Below are 8051 nucleotides of genomic sequence, written 5' to 3' on the forward strand. Positions count from 1 at the left end.
ACTACTCATGACCCAGATTCACTTGGCCAATGCTCCATCTCCTACGTTCCAAACTTTACAGAGGGTCAGATTGGGAATAAGAAAGGCGAATTCTCGACTTTGGTTTATTGGGATGTTTTGGGAAAGTGTAGTTCATCCATACAGGAGACACGCTAGTGCGACCCATTCTCGAGTACTGTTCGAGTGTTTGGGATCCACACGAAGTCCGTTTCAGGAATCACCAAAGAAATTCAGAGTCTTTCTGTCAGATGTGTTACCGGTAGGTACGATCAGTACCCGAGTATTACGGAGATAAATATGTTTGACATTACGTCAATCGTTGGTGGAAATCTGAAAGCTATTTTAGTCTTGAAGAATCTAGTTTGTCGAGATCGGTAGCAATTCTTTTAATTACTATGACCAGTTTCGATGGATCTACTCTTTCATCATCTGATATTGTAACATTATTAGATGTACATGCTTGTTACAACACTGAAACTCACATAGTAAATAATATTACAGGAAGGCTTCGTGAACTCAAATGGGAATGCCACTGGCTCTGAGCACTATTGGACTTAATATCTATGGTCATCAGTCCCCTACAACTTAGAACTACTTAAACCTAAATAACCGAAGGACATCACACAACACCCAGTCATCACGAGGCAGAGAAAATCCCTGACCGCGCCGGGAATCTAACCCGGGAACCCCGGGCGCGGGAAGCGAGAACGCTACCGCACGACCACGAGCTGCGGACTCAAATGGGAATCTCTGGAGGAAATGCGACTTTCTTTACGCGAGGCGCTATTGAGGACATTTAGAGGACCATTAAATGTATGCAGTTGGTAATATGCAGAACCATCAACTGTAGAATGGACGGGGTCTCGCAGCGGATATCCCGCTTATCGTGAGCAGTCACCTTACCATTAGGCCGTGCACAAGTCACGGCCACACATAAACTTCCATATGTCGGCAACCATGCGTCTACAACCTATACTCGTACATCCATTATGCACGTTCAAAGGAACTCTGCATCATGATTCGGAATAACTCAGTCACTGCAATATCTTGTTTATCCGCCGACACCGGGCAAGCGACTTTCAAGTAAAGTGTCTCACCTGTACGAGAATATACATAATGGATGTACGAGTACAGGTTGTAGACTCATTTTTGACGACATATGGAAGTTTGTGTGTGGCCGCGAGTTGTGCACGAATAACCAAGCGGCGCGGTACGGTAGCCCAGTGTGTTCGGTCAGAGGCTTAGCTGCCGTTTGTAATAAAAGAAACTGAGTTAATGTATCAACGATGAACTTGAATAAGCGTCATGGGACATCCGTCGTGAACAAACTGAACGAACAATAAAGAACAAAATGGGATAAAAAAAGATGGTAAGCCATAAGCGGGAAATCCGGATTCGAGTCACAGTTCGGTAAATATTTTCGTTATTATCATTCCATCCTACAGCTGATACTTGTGCGTATTCGCAGTTACGATGTACAAGTAGTATATTTCGTAACGGCTGTAGTTTCCGCAGCGCCTGTTCCTTTGGACATGCATGTACAAAATAACTTTGCATCGTAACTCAGAGTAACACGGACACTGCAATATCATGTTTAGGGAGCCGATATCTGAGGCTGAATGCGGAGCGATTCTTCTGCCTACAACGAACATTTAGCGCAAGGACCATGAAGATAAGATGAGAGTTCCAGTCCTGGGACGGCACGCAGTTTTAATCTACCAGGAAGTTTCGTATCAGCACACACTCTGCAGCAGACAGGAATAACTCGCTTTCTTGAGCAGTTTTGTAGAAAGCTGTAACGATGAGTAAGATGCGGTTCGCACGATCAGAACACAAGCAGCCTATATCTACATCTATATACATACTCCGCAATCCAACACACGGTGCGTGGCGGAGGGTACCTCGTACCAAACTAGCATCTTCTCTCATTTTTCCACTCCCAAACAGGACGAGGGATAAATGACTGCATATATCCCTCTGTGCGAGCCCTAATCCCTGTTATCTTATCTTTGTGGTCTTTCCGCGAAATATAAGTTGGCGGCAGTAAAATTGTACTGCAGTCAGCCTCAAATGCTGGTTCTCTAAATTTCCTCAGTAGTGATTCACGAAAAGAACGCCTCCTTTCCTCCAGAGACTCCCACCAGAGTTCCTGAAGCATTTCCGTAACACTCGCGTGATGATCAAACCTACCAGTAACAAATCTAGCAGCCCGCCTCTGTATTGCTTCTATGTCCTCCCTCAATCCGACCTGATAGGGATCCCAAACGCTCGAGCATTACTCAAGAATAGGTCGTATTAGTGTTTTATAAGCGGTCTCCTTTACAGATGAACCACATCTTCCCAAAATTATACCAATGAACCGAAGACGACTATCCTCCTTCCCCACAACTACCATTACATGCTTGTCCCACTTCATATCGCTCTGCAATGTTACGCCCAAATATTTAATCGACGTGACTGTGTCAAGCGCTACACTACTAATGGAGCATTCAAACATTACGGAATTCTTTTTCCTATTCATCGGAATTTATATTTATCTATATTTAGAGTTAGCTGCCATTCTGTACACCAATCACAAATCCTGTCCAAGTCATCTTGTATCCTCCTACAGTCACTCAACGACGACACCTCCTGTACACCACAGCATCATGAGCAAACAGCCGCACATTGCTATCCACCCTATCCAAAAGATCATTTATGTAGATAGAAAACAACAGCGGACCTACCACATTTCCCTGGGGCACTCCAGATGATAACCTCACCTCCGATGAACATTCACCATCGAGGACAACGTACTGGGTTCTATTACTTACGAAGTCTTCGAGCCACTCACATATTTGGGAACCAATCCCATATGCTCGTACCTTAGTTAGGGGTCGGCAGTGGGGCACCGAGTCAAACGCTTTCCGGAAGCCAAGGAATATGGCATCCGTCTGATACCCTTCATCCGTGGTTCGCAAGATATCATGTGAAAAGAGGGCGAGTTGCGTTTCGCAGGAGCGATGCTTTCTAAAGCCATGCTGATGCATGGACAGCAACTTCTCTGTCTCCAGGAAATTCATTACATTCGAACTGAGAATATGTTCGAGAATCCTGCAACAAACGGATGTTAAGGATATTGGTTTGTAATTTTGAGGATCCCTCCTTTTACCCTTCTTTTATACAGGCGTCACCTGCGCTTTTTTCCAGTCGCTGTGGACTTTACGTTGCGCAAGATATTCGTGACAAATGCAAGCTAAGTAAGGAGCCAATGCAGTAGAGTACTCTCTGTAAAACCGAATTGGAATCCCATCAGGACCTGGCGATTTATTTATTTTCAACCCATTCAGCTGCTTCACAACCCCAGGGGTGTCTATCACTATGTCCTCCATAAGGGAATCTGTACGAGACTCAAACGGCGGTATGTTTGTACGATCCTCCTGCTTGAAAGATTTTTCAAATGCTAAATTTAAAATTTTAGCTTTCGTTTTGCTGTCTTCCGTTGCCAGGCCAGACTGATCAGTGAGTTACTGGATGGAAGCCTTCGACCCGCTTACCGATTTTACGTAAGACCAGAATTTCCTTGGGTTTTCAGCAAGATCTTTTGCTAAGGTATGACAGTAGTAGTGGTTGTATGCTTCGTGCATCGCTTTTTTACAGCAGCACGAATCTCTACTAACTTTTGCCTGTCCTCATTCTCCCGGTCTTTCTTGTACTGCGAGTGCAACTGTCTTTGCTTCCTGAGCATTCTCCGAATTGCGCTGTTAAACCACGGTGGGTCTTTTCCGTCCGTAACCCCCAAGCAGTGACACTGACTGCATCATTACTAAAGTACGCCAGTGGTGTGAGGAATTACGAGGGGCGGTCAATAAGTAATACAACTTTTTTTTTCTGAAAGAAAGTTGGTTTTATTCAGAATTGCAGTGCACCGTATTATCCCCCACTCTTTTTGCTACAAAACCTTATTTTTTAACACACTACCCGTTCAGTGCGATGGTCTTGCGCCACCCCACTAGGAGGGTCTGTGTGCCCGCATGGTAGCACTCCACTGCTCGACGTCGGAGTCAGCTTGTTGCTCTATCGATAACCCAGGAATCATCTGCGTACTGTTACAGCGACGTGCATTCTTCACTGGACCAAACAGATGGAAGTCAAAGAAAGGTGCGAGGTCTGGGGTGTATGGTGTATAAGGAAAAACAGTCCAATGACGTTTTCTGAGCTCTTTTCTGGTACGCACACTTGTATGGGAGAGGAAAGTTAGTTTGTGTTTTTGTGACGACGAACACACTGAAGTCGTTTCTTCAGTTTCCTGGGGGCAGCATTGCAGGAGTCACAGCTGTGTGCGGACGGCCGACACGTTGGAAATCGGACATGTTTGCGCGACCTTGTTGTGACCATAACAGACACATCGCCCAACGACTCGTCGTGCTTTTGTTCACTGAAAGGTCTCTGTAGACATTCTGCAAGCGCCTATGAATATCTATGATACTCTGGTTCCCACCGAAAGAAAGTTAGCAACAACTCACTGCTGCGAGCGCATCTCCGTTATAGACGTCATTTTGAAGATTAGTATAGCGCCGCTACTTATCGGAACTTCATGAAACTATAGGAATACCCCATGATGTGCCACAAAAAATTCTGCATTTTTTTCAACCGAAACTGGCCCAGAAAAAAATGTTGCATTACTTGTATGTGTAAACCGTGAGAGTGACGCCGACGATTCTGACCGACGGAGGACACATCAACATCTAGGCGCGAAATTCAGAGATTTTCACTATCAAATACGAGGGTTGGAATTTAAACAGTGGCAACTATTTATTTACAACCGATACAAAAGAGTTACATGTTGGCACCTGTTACTGTCCTTCAAAGTAGTCACCAGCGTTGTGTAGAACCCGTTGCCAGCGATGTGGGAGGCGTAGTATACCGTTAACAGAGCCTGTTCTGTTAATGGTGTGAATGGAGCGGTATAAAGTTATGGTGATTCTCGTGTACGACTGTGATGGTGTTACCCTAAAGCATTACGTTCCTCCACGGCAGCCCATCAATGCACAGCGTTACTGTTCGATTTTGGAGCATCACCTGCGACCAGATTTCCGAAAGAAGCGGCGACACTTTCTGCGCAAAAATGGTTCAAATGGCTCTGAGCACTATGGGACTTAATACCTGAGGTCATCAGTTCCCATGAACTTAGAACGACTTAAGCCTAACCAACCTAAGAACATCACACACATCCATGCCCGAGGCAGGATTCGAACCTGCGACCGTTGCGGTCGCGCGGCTCCAGACAGTACCGCCTAGAACCGACCGGCCACTCCGGCCGGCCCGGACATAAGTCCTTGTGACTTTGATTTGATTCCGAAGTTGAAGGAACCACTTCGTGGCATTCACTTCGGAACTGTTTCAGAGATTCGAGAGGCAGTAGACTGCTCCATTCGCACCATCAACAGAACAGGCTCTGCTAACGGTATACTACGCCTTCCACATCGCTGGCAATGGGTTCTACACAACGCCGGTGACTACTTTGAAGGACAGTAACAGGTGCAAACATGTAACTCTTTTGTATCTGTTGTTCATAAATAGCTCCAACTATTTAACTTCCAACCCTTGTGTTTAATAGTGAGAAACTCTTACTTTCGTGCCTAGATTTTGATGGGTCCCCGTCAAGACGCAGATGTTAGTTGAACGTAAATGAGTGAAAACTGAAAAGCACAATATTTTTTAACAACAGTTTTAAACAGAATCTATTACGAAAGTATGAAAAGCACTGCAGTGTTTTCGAAACAATATCTAGCATTCCGAAAATTACTGGAACTCCTATCAGACTGCTTGGTGTGTGCGACCATAGGCCACGACTATCAGCTTCCAATACACAATGTGTACAGTAATCAAGAGGGAAAAATAAGAACGGAAGACCAAGAATGAAGTGCTTGAATGAAAAAGGTGTAAGACGGGGAAACAGTCTTTCACCCCCACTGTTCAGTGTGCATATCGAAGAATCAATGACGGAACTGAAACCAAGGTTCTGGAGTGGGATAGAATTTTAGGATGAAAGGATATTAATGATAAGATTTGTTGACGTAAATTCTGTCCTCAGTGAAAGTTAGGTAGAATTGTAGGACCAGAATACCGATTGCAGACGAATTGAGAAAGACGAAAGGAGTAGCGGAAATGAAATTAGTGATAACGTCAATATTAGGGACCTTGAAGTACACGCAGTGAAGGAATTCTACTATCTTGGAAGCAGAAGAATATATGACGGACGAAGCAAGGAAGAACTGACAAGCAGACTAGCTTATGTAAGGAAGGCATTCCTGCTCTGAAGAAGTTTGCTGCTATCAAACGTCAGGCTTAATATGAGGGAGAAATTCCTACGAAAATTTATTTGGAGTATAGCATTTTATGCACGAGCATAATCATGGACTGCAGGGAAACATAAAAAGAAGATGTGGTGGTATAGAGGTCTGTTGAATGTTAAGTGGACTGATAAAAGAAGAAATAAGTGTTTCTCCACAGAATCTACGAGTAGAGGAACATGCTGAAAACATTCACAGGAAGAAGAGACGGTATGAAAAGCCATCACCTTAGATCTGAAGATGAGCGTAGTAGATTGAAAGCGGTAATTCTTAACAAAAATAAAGATGTGATCCAGAAAGTGTTTTCCACTCATTTACACCAATGTGGAGCCCGTTTTACTGAGATATGCCATCAGTTCTACAGTTAATCAAGCATTGTTAGTAATTAATAGTGGGACCAAACCTAATGAAGCAAGCCTAAATGTCCATGATACTGCGACAAACGAAAGAAGAATAAATGGAATGTGACCTTACCAGAAGTACTGGTTGACCAAAAGTTGAGTTAGTTTATGTCCTGCCGTGGTTAACCCAGGCCAGCGCCTTACCGCTATAGTAACACCGGTTCCCGTCAGATCAACGAAGTTATGCGCTGTCGGGCTGGGCTAGCACTTGAATGGGTGACCATCCGGTCTGCCGAGTGCTGTTGGCAAGCGGAATGCACTGAGACCTTGTGAGGCAAACTGAGGAGCTGCTTGATTGAGAAGTAGCGGCTGTGGTCTCGTAAACTCACAAACGGCCGGAGAGCGGTGTGTTGACCAAATGCCCCTCCATGTCCGCATCCAGTGACGCCTGTGGTTGAGGATCACACGGCGGCCGAACGGGCCCGTTGGGCCTTCCAAGTCCTGTTCGGACGGAGGTTTAGTCAGAGGCTAACCCAGCGAGTTGTCGACTATAGCAGGCCCATGTTTGCAGGATGGAGTGGCCTCTGTCATCATGGAGCAGCCTGAGCCGAGGTGGAAAGTTGGATGACGGTCAGCTAAAAGGCAACTCAGCTGGCAAATTCTGAGGGAAGAAACCGGCGGATGTAGCAAAGCAGGAAGTCGTTGAGCAAAACAGCTAGGCAGCTTGGTAAACTTATAGTCAGCACTGCCAGTGGCTTAGGGGCAACATAGGCCATCATTCCAGTTTGCAGCACTGGACAGTGCTTGGCTTCGTGGAGACCAGGATTGAAATGTCGTCAGGAATTTAGTGTTGTGGGCTATGATGTATTTTCAGCTCTGATGGTTAAAGGATATTGTGACAGTTGTGATCAGTGCAGTGATGTATTGTCCTGTTTCTAGCATTCACAATTTTTTTGTAGTCATTTATTGCGCCCAGAAGATGGTAGCGTGGGCTGCATATTCTATTGTTGAGTTTTTGCTCTCTTATTAATTGGTTGCGTCAGGGTGTCAGTTTCCGGTTGAGAATATTTTAGGATTTTGTATTCTGGGCTACGATTTATTACTCGGTTTTGTCTTGTTATTCTTTTACTGATGTGTTGTTATTTTCCTTATGACTTTTTTGCCCTCTTTATCGTAAGCCTGGTGAAGTTAAAAGGGAGCCGATTATTTAATCATGTGTTAGATATTAGCCAACGGCCTTTCTGCAGTGGTAGCACTGGTTACTGTCAGATCACCGAAGTTAAATACTGTTGGACTTGGCTAGCACTTGAACGGGTCACCGTCTAGATATACCGAGTGCTGTTGGCAAGCGGGGTCCACTCAGCCCTTGTGAGGC

Source organism: Schistocerca cancellata, chromosome 7, assembly GCF_023864275.1.
Source record: "Schistocerca cancellata isolate TAMUIC-IGC-003103 chromosome 7, iqSchCanc2.1, whole genome shotgun sequence".
NCBI classification, from domain to species: Eukaryota; Metazoa; Arthropoda; class Insecta; order Orthoptera; family Acrididae; genus Schistocerca; species Schistocerca cancellata.